The sequence below is a fragment of the Macaca nemestrina genome, chromosome 10, assembly GCF_043159975.1.
Source record: "Macaca nemestrina isolate mMacNem1 chromosome 10, mMacNem.hap1, whole genome shotgun sequence".
NCBI lineage: Eukaryota > Metazoa > Chordata > Mammalia > Primates > Cercopithecidae > Macaca > Macaca nemestrina.
Window position 1 is genome coordinate 52,389,922 of NC_092134.1, and position 16,276 is coordinate 52,406,197.

General features: G+C 34.5%; 1 pseudogene; it reads left to right on the plus strand.

The window, feature by feature from the left end:
- Positions 1 to 889: 889 nt before the first annotated feature.
- On the plus strand, positions 890 to 2,128 carry LOC105482166 (nucleophosmin pseudogene; annotated as a pseudogene).
- The last annotated feature ends 14,148 nt before the right edge of the window (positions 2,129 to 16,276 follow it).

Here is a 16,276-nt window from a genome sequence, read left to right on the forward strand (position 1 = left end):
TTGTGTTTTTTTTTTTTTGAGACGGAGTCTCGCTCTGTCGCCCAGGCTGGAGTGCAGTGGCCAGATCTCAGCTCACTGCAAGCTCCGCCTCCTGGGTTCACGCCATTCTCCTGCCTCAGCCTCCCGAGTAGCTGGGACTACAGGCACCCGTCACCTCGCCCGGCTAATTTTTTGTATTTTTTAGTAGAGACGGGGTTTCACCGTGTTAGCCAGGATAGTCTACATCTCCTGACCTCGTGATCCGCTCACCTCGGCCTCCCAAAGTGCTGGCATTACAGGCGTGAACCACCACACCCGGCCAGCAACCCAATTTTTAAATGGGCAAAGGACCTGCACTGACACTTCTCCAAAAAAGTTACAAAAATAACCAACACATATATGAAAAGGTGCTCAACATCACTAATGAGGAAAATGCAAATTGAAACCATTAGGAGATACCACTTCACACCTGTAACAATGGCCATTAAAAACAAGGGATAATGAAGTTTGGCAAGCATGTGGAGAAAAGGGAACTCTGGGAAGGTAGATTAGTTCAGTCATAATGAAAAACAGTATGAAGGTTCCTAAAGCGATTAAAAATAAAACCGTCGGCAGGGCTTGCTGGCTCATGCCTGCAATCTCAACACTTTGAGACGCCAAGACTAGAGGACAGCTTGGGCTCAGGAGTTCAAGAACAGCCTGGGCAACACAGCAAGGCCTTGTCTCTACTAAAACTGAAAAAAAAGAAATAATGTAGGCATAGTGGCATATGCCTGTAGTCCCAGCTACTCAGGAAGCGGAGGTGGGAGAATTGCGTGAGCCTGGGAGGTCAAGTCTGTAGTGAGCCGTGATCACGTTACTACACTCTAGCCTGTGTGACAGAGATCCTGTCTCAAAAAACAAACAAGCCTGGTGTGATTCCGTCCTGCGCGGCTGTTCTCTGGAGCAGCGTTCGTTTATCTCCGTCCGCCTTCTCTCCCACCTAAGTGCGTGCCGCCACCTGATGGAAGATTCGATGGACATGGACATGAGCCCCCTGAGGCCCCAGAACTATCTTTTCGGTTGTGAACTAAAGGCCGACAAAGATTATCACTTTAAGGTGGATAATGATGAAAATGAGCACCAGTTATCTTTAAGAACGGTCAGTTTAGGGGCTGGTGCAAAGGATGAATTGCACATTGTTGAAGCAGAGGCAATGAATTACTAAGGCAGTCCAATTAAAGTAACACTGGCAACTTTGAAAATGTCTGTACAGCCAACGGTTTCCCTTGGGGGCTTTGAAATAACACCACCAGTGGTCTTAAGGTTGAAGTGTGGTTCAGGGCCAGTGCATATGAGTGGACAGCACTTAGTAGCTGTGGAGGAAGATGCAGAGTCAGAAGATGAGGAGGAGGAGGATGTGAAACTCTTAAGTATATCTGGAAAGCGGTCTGCCCCTGGAGGTGGTAGCAAGGTTCCACAGAAAAAAGTAAAACTTGCTGCTGATGAAGATGATGATGATGATGATGAAGATGATGATGATGAAGATGATGATGATGATGATTTTGATGATGAGGAAGCTGAAGAAAAAGCACCAGTGAAGAAATCTATATGAGATACTCCAGCCAAAAATGCACAAAAGTCAAATCAGAATGGAAAAGACTCAAAACCATCATCAACACCAAGATCAAAAGGACAAGAATCCTTCAAAAAACAGGAAAAAACTCCTAAAACACCAAAAGGACCTAGTTCTGTAGAAGACATTAAAGCAAAAATGCAAGCAAGTATGGAAAAAGGTGGTTCTCTTCCCAAAGTGGAAGCCAAGTTCATCAATTATGTGAAGAATTGCTTCCGGATGACTGACCAAGAGGCTATTCAAGATCTCTGGCAGTGGAGGAAGTCTCTTTAAGAAAATAGTTTAAACAATTTGTTAAAAATTTTCCGTCTTATTTCATTTCTGTAACAGTTGATATCTGGCTGTCCTTTTTATAATGCAGAGTGAGAACTTTCCCTACCGTGTTTGATAAATGTTGCCCAGGTTCCATTGCCAAGAATGTGTTGTCCAAAATGCCTGTTTAGTTTTTAAAGATGGAACTCCACCCTTTGCTTGGTTTTAAGTATGTATGGAATGTTATGATAGGACATAGTAGTAGTGGTGGTCACACATGGAAATGGTGGGGAGACAAAAATATACATGTGAAATAAAACTCAGTATTTTAATAAAGTAAAACAAACAAACAAAAAACAAACAAACAAACACAAAAACCCTGTCATAAGACCCAGCAATCTTTCTTCTTTATATATACTCAAAAGAGATGAAATTACCACTTTATATGTGTATTTACAGTTCATTGCAGCATTATTCACAATAGCCAACAATCTAAATGTTCATGGATGGGGGAACAGATAAATAAATGTGATATATATATATATATATATATATATATATATATATAATGAAATATTATTCATCCTAAAGAGATCCTGCCATTTGCTACAAACATGGATGGACCTGGAGCACATTGTGTAAGTGAAATAAACCAGACACAGAAAGAAAAATATTGTATGATTAAACTTATATGTGAGATAGAGATAGATAGATAGATAGATAGATAGATAGATAGATAGATAGATAGATATTTTAAAATGTCAAATACACAGAGATAGAGAATGAAATAGTGGTTACTAACAGCAGGTATGTGGGAAAAGGAAATAAGGAAATGCAGGTCAAAGAGCACAAAGAAGCAGATATGTAGATTGAACAAGTTTACAGATCAAATGTACATGAGGATAAAGTTAATAAAATTGTATAGTATTAATAATTTTTGTTAAATAAGTCAATTTTAGCTGCCCTTGTACTTATGTGAGATGAGAGATATTAATATATATAGTATACACTAGTAACTATTTTGCTACCTATATATACTGTATAACATCATGTTGTCAATTCCAAATATACACAATAAAATTTATTTTATAAAATAAATAGGTATTTTGCTTATTTTCACATTATATTCAGGTACAAAAATAACACTATCAGTATTAAAGGCACACCAATTAATATGAAAATATAATAATTCTCCCTTAGATAAGTGGAGTTATCATGAATAACATACACATCATTTGAAATTTCCATTTCAAAAAATCATAAAACCAAGCCTTCAAGTGAGAAATATCAGCAAACAATCTATCTTTAGTGTTCAAATTTCTTGTATTTTAAAGCACGAAACTTTACTGCATATTATTCTTTTAAATTCACACTGTTTTTAATTTCATGCAGTGCTTTAAGTATCGAGTGTCCTGAAGCTCTGGTATTTTCCTGTTAAATGAAGTATTTCCAACTAAGAGCTGATTCCTTGAAATGTATGTAGTTAGAGTAAACAGATAACCTACAGAATGGGAGAAAATATTTGTAAACTATGCATGCGACAAAAATTGAATAACCAGAATCTATAAGGAACTTAAATTAACAAGAAAAAGACAATCCCATTAAAAAGTGAACAAAGGACCCGAAGATACTTCTCAAAAGAAAACAGACAAGCAGCCAACAAACATATTTTTAAAATGGTCAACATCACTAATCATCAGAGAAAAGCAAATGAAATTCACAATGAGATACCATCTCACACCAGTCAGAATGGCTATTATTTTAAAAAGAACAGATGCTGGCAAGGTTGTGGAGAAAATGAAACACTTATATACTGTTGGTGGGAATGTAAATTAGATCAGCCACTATGGAAAGAAGTTAGAGATTTCTCAAAGAACTAAGAGTTGAACTACCATTCAACCCAGTAATCCCATTACTGGGTTTATACCCAAAGGAAAATATTAATAAATCATTCTACCAAAAAGACACTCACTTGTATGTTCATCGCAGCACTATTCACAATAGCAAAGACATAGAATTAACTTATGTGCCCATAAACATGGACTTGGATAAAGAAAATGTGGTGCATATACACCGAGGAATACTATGCAGCCATATAAAGAACAATATTGTGTCCTTTGCAGCAACATGAACACAGCCGCAGGTCATCACTCGAAGCAAATTAACATAGGAACAGACAACCAAATGCCACATATTGTCAATTATAAGTGGGATCTAAATGTTGGCTACACATAGACATAAAGATGGGAACAACAGACCCAGGGGACTACTGTAGTGGGGAAAGCAGGAGAGGGGTTAAGGGCTGAAAAACTACCTGTCAGGTACTATGCTCACTACCTAGGTGACAAGATCATTTGTACCGGAAACCTCAGCATGATGCAATACAGCTATGTGACAAACCTGCACATGTAGCCCCTGAATCTAAAATAAAAGTTGAAATTATAAACAAAATAAAAAATAAAAATAAATTGCTTTAAGCAAGTTAATTAGCAATTGCTTTTTCTTCTTTCTTGAACAGATGTTTATGTATTTTGCTTATTTTAAAATTCAGTGTTTGTTTCATTATTGATCAATAAAAGCTTGTTATTCATTAGATAAGTTTTTTTTAAAAAATAGCTATTGCACTTTATAAATGAATTGTCTAACTAAATCAAGAAAATAAAATTTAATTTTGCTGACTTAATAGAGAGTATTTTAGTGCTATGCAATACAATACTGAAAAACTAGATTAGTCACCCGGACTTTTACAAGTTATACTAAGTAAAATTTTCCTGTGGGAAATATTATCACATAGAACACATACTAAGATATTTGAAATTACTTTTAGGTCTGTAAAATCTAATTTGTAAGAATGTTTACTTCATTAGTTGGAGACACTTTGCCTTGAGCTGCTATTTTCTCCTTTTTATCCCTACAACTTCAGAGAGTTAGATACTGAAAAATAAAGTAAATGAAATGAAATAACTGTTTTGAAAAAGAAAGTGTATTTATTGGGGAATAAAGCATTGCAATGGAATACACATTATAAACTATGTGTGTATTCAGGGAGGTAGAGAAAGACCAAAGTTTTTAAAGGAAAAAAGGAAGAGGGTTACATAATTGTTTTAAAATCATTATCCTTGGCTACAAAAATCAATAACAAAGGTGATGTCAGTCAAAGGTTGGACAGGCAGTTGCTGGGCTGATGTCCTTGCAGAAGTGTTTTTTGTGTAAGATGGCAACAGCCTTTGTGCAAGGTTATGAATTTTGCAGTCTTTTGTGATAGGTTCTGTTATCCAGCATGCAAACACGAGAACCCTTTCTCCACCGTCTTCCTTGAAAATAACTATTTAAAAAAATACCTGATGAGTATTTTTTCAGGTTAGCTGTTTTCTGGTCATTCTTTCCTATGCTCATTTAAAATTATGGAACCATATTTGGTGAAAATCACTGCTTTCAACCACTTGCCCTGCCTCTACGTTTTTCTTCAAATCTATTCTAATTGACTCCTTTTCTAAAGTCTTATTTGATCATCCTGGTTGAAAGATTTCTCTCTTCTAAACTCACATAGCATTCTGATACATGGAATATATTTTTCATTGTCTGTTATTTTGATCTGTATCAAATTGCCATTTGAATAGCCAAAAATGTTGGTAATTTCATATTATTTAAATTAATATATGCTAGGCCAGGCGTGGTGGCTCACACCTGTAATCCCAGCACTTTGGGAGGCCAAGGCGGGTGGATCACGAGGTCAGGAGATCGAGACCAACCTGGCTAACGCAGTGAAACCCTGTCCCGGGAGGCGGAGCTTGCAGTGAGCTGAGATCGTGCCAGGGCACTCCAGTGTGGGCAACAGGGCCAAACTCGTCTCAAAAAAAAAAAAAAATTAATAGATGCTAGTTTGTGTATGTTTTTAAATGTGTGATTCGTTCTATTCCCTCATGTACACCTTGTATACTAGATTTTATTATGTATAATTAAACATATATCACTTTCTCATCTAGCATGTCAATTCCTGATGTAAAGGAATGCCACATTTTTGTTTTTAAAGAAGAAGAGGACAAAAACAATTTTGTTGAAAGAATAGATGAGCATATATGACCATCGCAGTAAAGAAAGAGTCAATTCAGTTATTACATTAACAAACAAAATTAAGGTAGTTCAACCATTTTCTATTTGTAACACCTCCTAGCCAGAGCTTTTGTTATAAAACATAGAAAAGAGAGAAGCAATATAAAATATTGCTATTTGATGTGTATTTATTAATCCAGAAGCATAGTTATTCATTCATTTATTCATTCATTCATCCAACAGTATGTAGTTTTCACCTATTATGTTTTAAAAATTATATGGGTGTGGGAGAGACAAAACTCATAATGACAAATGTGTATTAAATATGAGATTTAATATACCAAGCACTATTCTAAATGCTTTTCACATTTTAACTCATTTTATCCTCATAATATCCTACCAAATGTTACCCACAGTTAACAAGTGGTGAAAATGGAACACAGAGAATCTAAGTAAGTTGCTTAAGGATACATACCTCAAAAATAGTAGAGATGGGCTTCAAGCAATGCAATCTAATTCCAAAGTCCATTCCCATAACCTGTAACTACTAGCTAGTACTCCTTCTGAAGAAAAGATCTACCTACATGATCCACTAGACTGAAAACAGAAATTATTCCTTCCTTTTTTTTTTTTTTTTTTTTGGGGGGGGGGTGGGGAGACAGGATCTGGCTCTGTTACCAAGGGAGGGGTGCTGTGTTCTGTGTTGCCATCATAGCTCACTGCAGCCTCTAACTCCAGCTCAAGCAATACTTCCACCTCAGCCTCCCTAGTAACTGGGACTGGGACTATAGGTGCCTGCAGACACATCGGCTATTTTTTTTTTTTTTTTTTTTTTTTTGGAGAGATGGGGTCTACCTATGTTGATCAGGCTAGTCTTGAACACCTGGTCTCAAATTATACCTCACCCCTCCACCGCCTCGGCCTCACAATCACACCTTGAATTACAGGCATAAGCCACAGTGCTCAGCCAGAATTTGTTTCTATTGTTTTCATTCCTCCATTCTGAGAACCCAGACCAATGCCAGATACATTGTACACAGAATAGTTGTTGCTGAATAAATGAATTAATGCTCACCAAGAACTCCAGAACTAACAAGATAAGTTAAAACCTGTAATAAAGATTTTTTTTAAAGCATTGTGAAAGATCTCAGGGTGTAAGATTTAATTTAATAGAATTAGGTGGAGTTTCATGAGGGAATACTGTGAACAGTTTTTGAAAGACATTAGCTACAAGAGTATCTCCGGTGTAGAACACAGCATTGCAAAAGCTCTGAGTCTTACAATGAGTTAGGTTCTGCTGCTGGGTGTTAGAATAGAAAAAGGATAAGAAATCTGTTTAAATTTCCCTGGGGTGAGAATACAAAGGGTGATGTATCTTAGTCTCAGGAGAATGTGTTTAATCCTAGGGGCAAAGGAACAGCTACAGGCTTTCTTTCTTCCCTTCTCTCTCAGTTTGAATGTACATTTTTAAAGTTCTTCAATTCATGAGCGGTTTTTTTCCGCCTTATAGCCTGTCGCCACTATATTTCAGCTAGATTTAGCAGAAGATCAGTCATTGAAAGAATACGTTTCAGATATTAAAACAATATAACAAATTATTAAACAAAACCTCCACAAAATCAAAGAGAATGACTAGTAATTTAACTGTTTATTGGAACACAAAAACACTTTCAGAGGAAGATAACAAAATGCACAGTTTCTGCAACTTTGCTGCACAATTTCTAACATGCAATAAAAGGTGCTAGACTTCAAAGAAGCAACAAAATATGACCCATTGTCTATAAATTTTAAAATGCAATAGAAAATCACCAGAAATGGCCAATACATTGAAAATAGACAAAGTTTTTAAAGACACTATAATAAATATATTTCAATGAACTTAAAAGCAGACTTGAGGCAACAGATGGGGCAGTGAACTTGAACACAGATCAACTGAAATTATACAATCTAAAGAAAGAGAAAAAGGTTGTAAGAAAAAAAACAGCATAGCCTTATAAACTAAGTGGTCTGACATACATGTGAATGGAGTTCTACCAAGAGAGAAGAATAGGGCAGAGATAAATATTGGATAAATTTTTCAAAATTTTCACGAGTTTGGTGAAAAACAAGAAACTTAGCTAACTCTACACAAGATAAATACAAAAACAGTACATCTAGGGACATCATAATCAAATTGCCAATGAATATCAAAGATGAAGAGAGTATCTCAAGTAGTAAAAGGGAAAATATATATATTACATTCAAGGGAACAGCAGTATGAATTGTGTGGACTTGTTTCTCATCAGAACAAAAAAATGAAGAAAATGGAATTACATCTTTAATGTGCTAAAAGAAATCAAAATTCTATGTCTACCAAAAATATTCTTCAATGATAATGATAAAGTCGATTTTTCAGATAAGCCGAAACTGAGATAATTCATCCCAAAGATCCACACTATAAGAAATGCTTGAGACTTTAGATTATAAAACGTGATTGGACAGACTGTTATTATTCCTTTATGTATTTCTCCCATTTCACATCATAGTGACTTATACAAGGTACGTACTCAAAAAATTTTTTCAGAAATCCATATTGTAATTAACAGTTTTGCACCAATTTATCTGAACTACCAATACTTAATTTTCCAACTTTACTTTTGCAATTTTTGTTTTCCTAATCCAGTTCTATTTTTTCTGAAGTTTGAAGATTTTTATTTAATTGTACTCTCCAAAAATTTTACTAAAACTGGGTCAATATTTACTGAAGGAATGAGACTTGTGATATGTAAACAGGAATTCTGAATAACCAACAATTTTTCTTGAAAGATTTGCAGTTTCATTTTATTACTGCCTAAAGTGCTTAAATAATTATCTTTTGTTTAGCAACATTACACATTATCATGGTATAACATACTTAATATCCCTACCTTTATGTTCTAGACACAATACGATTTAAAAAGTATTAATGTGCATTTTGCTGGGATAAGCTTTAACCTATGGCCTGCAAGAAATAATTGTGGGAAATATACTGCCACTACGTGTTTTTTTGTCAGTACAAAAAATTATTGCACCCCTAAACATTCTATTATTTCACTATTTTAATTTCCAGAACTAGAATACAAACTCTTCATAGATAGAATGGAATTTAGATATTCTTGGAATCCTTTGGTACGATGCTTTCTACCTTGTAGCTGCTCAGCTACTGGTGAATTAAAGAAAGAAGTAACGAATTTTATAAATAACAGAATCACTAGTCTAGTGCACAGTCTTTTAAATTTGTTATTTGAAAATAGATCCTAAAGAAATTGGATTGCTTGCCACACTATCTAATTATTTATGTTGTAGACTTCATAGTCTAACGCCACTGGATTGTCTGTATTTACTGACTTCCTACTACTCATTCTTTCTTTCCGCTGCTCCCAGTATTCCATGAAACTCCATTCATCAACATCACAGTGATTTCCATCTTACTGAATGAAGTGGTTTTTAAAAAAATTTCTCATCATATTCCAACTCATAATACCAGTACCGAATCTGATACTGAAATCCTTCTTTCTTGAGCTCTCTATGATATCACATTTGCCTAATTTTTATCCACATTCACCAATTATATGTGTTAAATTTTATTTTATGCCTTTTTGGTTATTTGTTGAATTTGTTATATTATTCTATAATGCATTGATGATATAATCACATTTTAAAAGATCAGTATATCCTTGAATTACTGTAAATAATATTGAATAACTATGTGATTATGGAAGGTTATCAGTTTATTGATTTTTTAATCACTTTCATAGGCTGTTTTATTCTACATATTCATAAGTAGATTTGCATCAATGAGAAAGGGCATCTTTATTTGAACTCAGAAGCATTTTAACATTGAAAATGATAGAAAACATTTTTCCATTTTTCTATTCTGTGGTAGTTTATACAACATTTGATGTATCTACGATACAGTTTGTGAACTCTGCATCCCCCATCCCCATTTTCCTTGGTGCTTTTTATGAGAAAGCAATGAGAAGATAAGTAACTAAGCCATTGCTATGTTTTGGGTCTTTTATTTTTGGAAACTGAGATTGTAAAATATTTATAGTGATTTAAATCTGCTATGGCAGAAAGGATATTTTCTCTCTGCTAAAGTCTCTGCTCATTGAAATATATGAATATACTTTCTATAGCATCTCCTCTCTACTAAAATTAATGTTAAATTAAACTTTTTCGTCAACTAATCTACCTTTAAGTTAATTAATGTTCAAGCATCCTATGTCTATTCATTGTGTAATTAAAATTTTAAAAGTTAAATTGAGTTTATGTCTAGGGAATCACTAACAGTGATAACTGGATTACAAGACATTTTGTAGAATAATGAAAAAAATAAAATGAATCCAAGGAAAAATGCAGCAAGCCATTTATTTTAATATCTTCAATATTTAGGAAAGTAAATCACTAAATTAGTCTCTCCCTTTTTTTAAACCAAAGACTCATTACTTATAAGCCTCCTGAACTAGTCTGTGACTTATTTTACAAGTTTAATTCAATTAATTTGTATGGTACGATCAAATCAAAATTTGACTCTTATATTCCTTTAGCTTTCAAATATAAAATAAAAGCCTTCCAATTACAAAGAAAATGAGGAATAATACTAATATTTATTAGTGCAAGTTAAAAATAGCTCAATAAAAAGTATTATCCAGTTCCCAATTTTCATGTTTTTAGTAATAGGCTTTAAATGATGATCAATACAGGAGACCCACTCTTTTTCAATCTGTGGCTTTCTACATGTGAGCTTCTTATTCATCATGGTTTCATAGCATCTCCTCCAGGCCAGGTGCTGTAATCCCAACACTTTGGGAGGCCAAGGCAGGAGGATTGCTTGAGGCCAGGGGCTCAATTCCCATCTGGACAACAAGCAAGACCCTACCTGTAAAAAATAATAATAATAACAAAAATTAGGTGTGGTGGTGCACACCTATTGTACCCACTACTTGGGAGGCTGAGGTGGGAAGATTGCTTGAGCCTAGATGTTTGAGGTTACAGCAAGCTATGACCATGCCACTACACCCCTGCCTGGGCAACAGAGTGACACCCTGTCTCTCTCTCTCTCTCTCTCTCTCTCTAAAATATATATATATATATATATATATATATATATATATATATATATATAAAATGTATATATACACACATATACACACAGACACACACATATGTATATACTGCATGCATATTTCAAACTATCATATATCATATATCATTACTTTTAAAAGTTGCTACTTTCTGCTTCAAGTTCCAACACTATATTTTGGTTACAAGTTTGAACACACCATATTTCACAGCTTTTATTCTAACCTCCCATTGTTACTTGATTAATAGTTTACAGGCACTGTGTGGAATCTGCTTCTAAGAGTAAGCTAATTATTTCTGTCAAAATAACTACCCCAGAGATTATTGAATTAATAATTTCTATGATGCCTACATTAATGTGTTTTTATGTAGTTCACCTCCAGCCACATAAACGCAGTCATCCATTTTCTTATTAATGACTTGATTGTGTATCTAAAAAGTTTGATCCTTTTCTCCTTTCAGGTCTTTGTTTAAATGTTACCTTTTTGGCAAGATCTTCCCTGGCCATCTTGTTTAACAGTATACCTCCAATATAACCTACCCACTACCATGATTTGTTTTGGCCCATAGCACTTATCACCATCTCATGTTTTATATTTTATTTGTTTGTCTTCTGCATCAACCCACTTGGATGTAAGTTTCATATAAGTGATATTACATAACTTTGTTCATGCTCTAACCACTGATACTAGAATAATTTTTGGAATATAATAGGTTCTCAGTAAATATTTGTTGAATAATTTTTTAAAAAAACATCCTAAAATGATGTGGACATTATAGAAGAAGGTATATAGAAATTTTCAGGTAAACTTCAAGAGCACTTACACGATTTGCCAACAAAAGTAAGTTTATGCGAGTTTCTGGACTTCCTCATAATATGTATACAGCTGTGTAGGGCATACTATTTAGCAGAATCTTGAAACAGAAAATACGAATGAAGTTCTTAGTACGCAGGATTCATGTTCACAGGGCAGATATTAAATTACCAGTGAAATGATGAGGTGAACATGTGCTGTAACGAGTGGAAATATGCTAGAAGCTAGAAAACAAAATCGGATGTGCTAGTAATAGGTTGTTTCTGTTTTCCCTGAGCTCTGGTGTCTCATTCAGTCATCCTCATTGTAACTTGCTTCTCACTGCCAAGAACACTCTGCAGGAAAAATATAAGGCAGTCTGTCTCTGTCGGTTTCCCCCCATATCTTTTGGCATGTATAATACTCTGGGAAATAAAGACCCTAAATAGAGTTGGTTGCTCTACTATTTAAAGTGCTCCTCAGTGTCTAATGAAGCAAAGTGCTCTATAACTGAGTAGGTAGGGGCGTCATTGCCAGAGCAGCTGGAGTCATAGCTCATTTTGGCACTAGTGACTGATGCAGGGTGAAGAAAGTAGCAATATGCCAGGTGGAGATAAGTCACTTAGCTGGCTGATTACATCAAATTGCTTCCAATATAATCAGCCGGGACACATTTACAAAATTGGCATTTCAAATCATTATACGGAAGTTGAATTAATCACATAGGTATATGGCTTCATATTAGGTGTTCAGTATGTGTTCATAATAGGCACTTAATACAAATGTTAATTATAATGTATGGAGGAGGAAAATAAAACAAATGAAATCATAGCTGATTTTTTGTAAAGTTAGGCTTACCTTTACATTATGACTAGAATATTGTCCTAATCAAAAACTCTGTTAGCTTTAATAAATGTTTTTGATTAGCCTAAAATCTGACTGTTCCAGGGCAACCTGGACAGTCAGCACCTGATTTTCTTTGTGTCAATCTCCATTTAGAGTCAATCAGAATTAGATTACAACTCATTTTTAAATTTACCTAGTTCTCCATTGCTCTGTGTCTGCCAGCTCCTGGATCCAAATTCAACTGTGCTGTGTCCTGCATACATTCCTCTTGATTAAGAACCTCTATTGGTTGGTTGTGGCAAGGTTTTACACAGTGCCTTGATCCCACAGAGTTCATTTAAACTGTCTTGCCATTTTCACATTTCATTACATAGAGAAAATGGAATATGGGAAAGATTGCAGTATAGTATAAATCATTTTTTCTAACCTTTGAAATGATGACATGACAAACGGCAATAAAAAATGTGTTTTAAATCCAAGTAGAGTGACATTGACATTGACATTAACCTAAATGTTAATTTACAGTTTAAGCAGTTCTAAGAACTGAATGATTCCTTTTCTTAGGAACTTTAAGACAGGCAACATCAATATTAGAGAGTCTCTGTACAACATTGTCCCTTTAGCTAAAAATGTTGTGCACTTAAAAATTCATTAAGATGCTAAATTTTATGTTAATTGTTCTCACCACAATAAAAAAACAAAAATCATTTAATTTCAGTCACTGTCATTAGATTTATAATATCATTATATTTTTATAGACTTTTCTAAGATAAATATAGTATCAATTTTAAAAAAAGAATAGACGGGAAATTTTTTTTCCGTTTCAAAACAGTTCAGGTAGAGAAATTTCTAAAATATCACCCCTGGCACACATGTGTGCATGCACACACACACACACAAATGGGAAAAAAATCACATCAAACTGTTAACTCTTGTTATTTTAGGAAAGATTATGACTTTTAAAATTTCACTTATTAAACCAGAAATACTACTTTTTGAAATTTAAAATATTTAACAATATAATTTTAATCACAAAAAGGAATAAACTCTCTCTTTAAAGAAGTCAGTATGCCCCTAGTTTTTATTGAGCACATTAAGGACACTATAAGTTATTTGCCTTAAACAAGGAAATGTACTTATTCTACTATATTTATTTCTTGAGTGATTTTGTAGTGGAGCATTGACTTCTTTTTCTATCTCATATCCTACCAGCCATCTTATTTGGGAAGAATTCCCCTGATTTAAGTAATGAGAAAATTCTACCTCTTACTACAGAAATGGAAGCATCTAGATATCTCCTCTCCAGGACTCCCTTGGCTGCCAGGTCATGATGCTTGACCAGTGAAGTGCTTCAGCTTCAACTTTGAATTTTGAGATGGTGATGCAAAGATTCAGGTCCAACCAACTCTAGCATAGCAATATTGAGAGAGTCTTGCAGAGGTGCCGAGAATGGTATCCTGAGCACAACCTTGGTTGTGTTCATTGATGCCTAACCCTTCGGTGCATGCTTATGTTCTCAGACTGAATCTTTAGCTTTCCTGTAATTTTTGAACTAATCATGATTCATCCAGAAAACAATTTCTGCTTAACTTCTCCAGAGTTGGCATTGCTGCTTACTACAGAAGCTCTGTTGAAGAAATGGGTGTTTGGGAATAGACTGTAGGCAGTAGATACTTAGAGAAATGAGGATTCTTGCCTAAAGAGAACTGAAGGGAAATAAAAATCCCCTGTAACTATCAACAGTTGGAAATCCAGCAACTAAGGTATGCAAGGCATAAGGAATTCAAGACTGTAAGACAGGTGGCTATTTATAGTTGTAACAGAAAGCTTAGAGAGAAAGAGAATGAAACCCACGCTGTCCTACTGCCTAGTCCCATATGGCTAAATATGCCAGGAATATTGAAGACTTAGTGCTTAAGAATAATAACATGTAAGTCTGTCGTTAATAATTTTATATTGCTTATGTATTGAAATTATATTTTGGTTACATTTCATTAAATAAAATATAAAATATAATTTTATTTGTTTACTTTTACTTTGTGGCTACTAGAAAATTAAAAATTGCATGCAAGGCACATATTTGCAGCTCATATTGTTTCTATTAACAGCACTTCCCTAAACCATTAATGTGAGGGCCAGTCTGAAACTCTGGTACTTTCTATTACTGTACTTTAAAAATTAAAAGTTAAGAAAAATTTCTCTTACAGCATTGATAATGAACTAGCCAAATACCAAAATTTGATTGCCAAATTATAATATCGTTGAAATCATGGTCTTGCTAATTCTCTTACATGAAATATATGGCAATGACCGAGAAAGAGTGAGGACACGAAAGAGACGCGTCAAGAAGAGAGGTTCTGAAAGACTTGAAATATGCTTATTCCTCAATCCCACTAACCTACTGCCAGACAAAGAAACCCCTTCCCATTTGCTTAAAATTCTGCAACTCCCTTACATGAGTGTTATCTGGGAAATTAAGCCAGTATCTTTCATATCCAATGACGGCACATTTTTCATTGTTTCTATTCTTCCAGCTGAAGCCATTATCAACATGGTTTCGAAATTGCAGACTCACAGGCTCAAAGAATTTCAGAACTTTTGTTCTTATGTCTGCAAATGTGTGGAAATATTAATGAAAATAAATTCTGAAAATATTTAACAAAGGAGGAAGTAATATTATTTAAAATAGGGCTGAAGGTATCAATATAAACACACATCCCAGAGATTCATGATTCAGTGTGTTACCTCAAATATTGGGTCTAATTATTTGCTCCCCTAGAATGACGTTACCAGTTACCCACATTACTGTGCCTTGGTGAAGGCTGTTAATGGAAACACAATGTGAGCTGCAAATATGTGCCTTGTATGCAATTTTAAATTTTCTAGTAGCTACAAAGTAAAAGTAAACAAATAAAATTACCTTTCATATTTTATTTGATGAAATGTACTAAACATTATAATTTCAATATATAAGCAATATAAAATTATTAATGACAGATTTTACATCCTATTACAGGATGTAATAAGAGAAAGGGATTTGCTCACACCTTTAAAGGAATTGGTACATTGAGCCAATGTTAATTCTCATTTCCCACACTGCCATTGCAATCACCAGTAAGAATGGGAGTGTGTTGCAGTTAGAAAGTTGGTGGAGTTTTGACCCAAGTCTGCCACTTGGTTAAGTCAATTAAAGCCTAGTTGATAGGGATTATATTTCACAAGTTCCTAAAATGATTCTGCAAGTTGTGTTTCTGTTAAAAGAAACCACAGTCTATTTCTATTGCTTGCAACAGAGGGCATTCACTGGCTGACGTAAATTTATAAAGCTTAGTAATTTATTCCATTTATTGAAAAGGGTACTGATGTTGATAATACGTCTACTTTTATAATTTCAGCTTTTAAACTAACAACTGTATGACTTTTAGCACCTACCTTCTTCACCTGTGAAATTAAAATATTTGGCTATTATTTTAATTGCTTCCAAGCTTAAAATTTTTGATTCTTTACACCATAACAATCTAAATGTAGCAAATGTCTCCAAATTAAATTTGTTTCAACCCAATGGTTTAACAGCTCCCACACCATAAAATCGTGTGTCAATAGAATTAGAATTATTGACAAAGCCTTCTCTAAA